Below are 2,510 nucleotides of genomic sequence, written 5' to 3'. Positions count from 1 at the left end.
AATACCAAGTGATGAAGACCGACAGAGATACACAGAGGACAGGGATTTATGGAACAGCCTCTCTGATTAGGCCAAAGACACAGGCTGATGACATAATAGGATCAAAACTGGAAGGACCTTCCTAATGGTTAAATCCAGACAGGTAATTTTATAAGGCTGAAGAATGTATGACATTATTAACACAATGATACTTGTTCAGAAGGGAGGGATGTATAGAAAAACATTGTTCAAACTGCAAATTGTTATACATGCACATGTATACAATGCCATTAGATTACTCCCTGTAAAACAAGGGTAGAGAGATAATTTAAACAATAGAAATGCTGCCATATATTTTCACAGGAACAAAATCATGTATGCATTCTTCCTTTCTCTCTCTCTCTCTCTCTCTCTCTCTCTCTCTCTCTCTCTCTCTCTCTCTCTTTCACACACACACATACACACAAATATCTGATTATTTGCTTTCCCACAACTTCAAACTCACTAGGATTATTTGTTAAGAATATGGAGTTTCAAATGAGCATACAAAATTATTCCAAACTTTTCCTTTCCTTGAAGACTGAAAAAATAAAACATTTATGAGTGCTATTTGATAATGAACATAAATTTTCATTCTACCAGAAATAAGGATTTTTAGTGAATACTTGTGTGGGTGATTTATATTTTGATTAACGGTTTTCGCTTTCTTTATAAAGTTCTACCTTAAAATGAGTACTATAAAAATGTCTATTTCATGTTGGCAGTACTGCTGACAGCATGCCTTGATCTTACAATTAGAGATTAAGCCGCAATTACTCATCAGATTCAGTAATTCTAAGAGTTGATTGAGGGTTTTTTTCTGGACAATGGAATGTCATTTGCATTGATTATTTTATAATATTAATTTTCTCATCACTTTTCCTTTAAAAAAATCATTTGAACAGTAAGTATTAAAGACCTTATTTTATCCTAAGGAATGAAGAAAATGAGTAGCTTTCTTCAGTTTAATAAAAAAGAGAGAGATTATGAAGATAGCAAAGGATATACATTAGTCCTGTGTTTTAAAATGTTTGTTTGTTTGTTTGTTTTCTTATGATGTGGAATTGAAACAGGATGAAACTTTACATGTTGTGGGTGAGTCTTTTAATAAACTGACCTTTGACAATGTCCCCTCTAAAGCTAAAATGACATTGTAGCTTTCTTAGTTGTCAAATCTTTTTGTGAGTGTGTGTGTGTGTTTAATCTCCTACTGATGTAGTTAGTGGAAAGCACACTAACAACTTTATGTATATTAGACATAAAAGTAGAAGAGACAGAGATGAAATAGTTAATAATAGAGATAAGACATAAAAATAGTATGACTACAATAAAGGGAAAGGGCTATATTCAATGAAAGGCAAAGGGATAGCCCAGTTTATCTGAGAGTGGCCACAGAGGCCATTCTGAGTGATCCAAATAACGCTTAGGACTTAGATTGGGACAGGGCGGGGAGAGAGAGATCAGGCGAACATCACAGGAAAGAGTTCAAGGACGAACAGTGAAGACCAGCGGAGCTGGAGTAAAGGGGGAAATGGTACAAGAAGAGGCTGAAACTGTGTTCAGAGTCCAGATTGAAGAAGGTTGAAGAGAGCCTGGGAGTTGATCTAGAATGCTGGCAGATAGAGTCTCTTCCCCAAACCCTTAAAAAATAAGTTTTGTATTTTTTTGTTTTTTTTCATGGCTCTTTTCAGTTTATTGCATGAAGGAGTTACACTAGGCCAAGCTAAAAGCAGACCCCAAATGGTTCCATCATACAAACTGTGAGGTTTTAAACTTGTGACAAGGGATAGAGGGAATTTTTCTACTCATTGCAAGGAAATCCTCACTTAAGCTTCCATGAGCCACAAGCACTTAAAACCCATGAACCTTCAGCTGGCCGTCCTTAGCCAGTTCAATCTCTACAAGGAACTGGCATATGTTCTTGCGCTGATCCCCCTGGAGCTGAATCACTTCTCCATATTCTGGATGCTCAATCACAGTCCCATTGCAGGCAAACTTCTTCTTAAAGGCCTTCACTAGCTTCTTTTTGTCACAGTCATCAGCGATCCCTCGGACAGTGGCCAGGGTCTTCCTGCCGTTGCGCTGTTGAATTCTTATATGGATATAATCCTCTGTCCCCGCAGGCAGCAGGTCATCACCCTTACTTGCATCAGCAAAGGGGTCGAAAGAGTGGAGGTTCTGGATAGCGGACATACAATACGATTCCTTGTCCTCGGTGGAAACGGCCTGCGGAAGGCGGCGGCTGGAGAAGGCGGGCAGGGGGGACGGAACATCGGGAAGCGAGGGGGCTTGAGGGGGAGGCCGCTGAGTCCTCGGTGGCGGCTCAGTGACTGGGACAATAAGTTTGTTTTTAGCAAAAGGCATAAACCGTGAGGTACCAAGAGAGATGGATGCAAGAACATCCCCCATTTAAGTGTCTGAAAAGCATGTAAGCTTTTCTTTTAAAATTTGATAACTGACTTATCAAATCTGAGAAATAGTTCTCTGGGAAA

At 39.1% G+C, this 2,510-nt stretch overlaps 1 pseudogene; it reads right to left on the bottom strand.

Moving 5' to 3' along the window:
* Positions 1 to 1,869: 1,869 nt before the first annotated feature.
* LOC142461684 (eukaryotic translation initiation factor 1 pseudogene) lies at positions 1,870 to 2,258 on the bottom strand (annotated as a pseudogene).
* Between the last annotated feature and the right edge of the window lie 252 nt (positions 2,259 to 2,510).

The sequence above is a fragment of the Tenrec ecaudatus genome, chromosome 11, assembly GCF_050624435.1.
Source record: "Tenrec ecaudatus isolate mTenEca1 chromosome 11, mTenEca1.hap1, whole genome shotgun sequence".
Taxonomy (NCBI): domain Eukaryota; kingdom Metazoa; phylum Chordata; class Mammalia; order Afrosoricida; family Tenrecidae; genus Tenrec; species Tenrec ecaudatus.
This window is presented reverse-complemented; position numbering and strand designations above follow the sequence as displayed.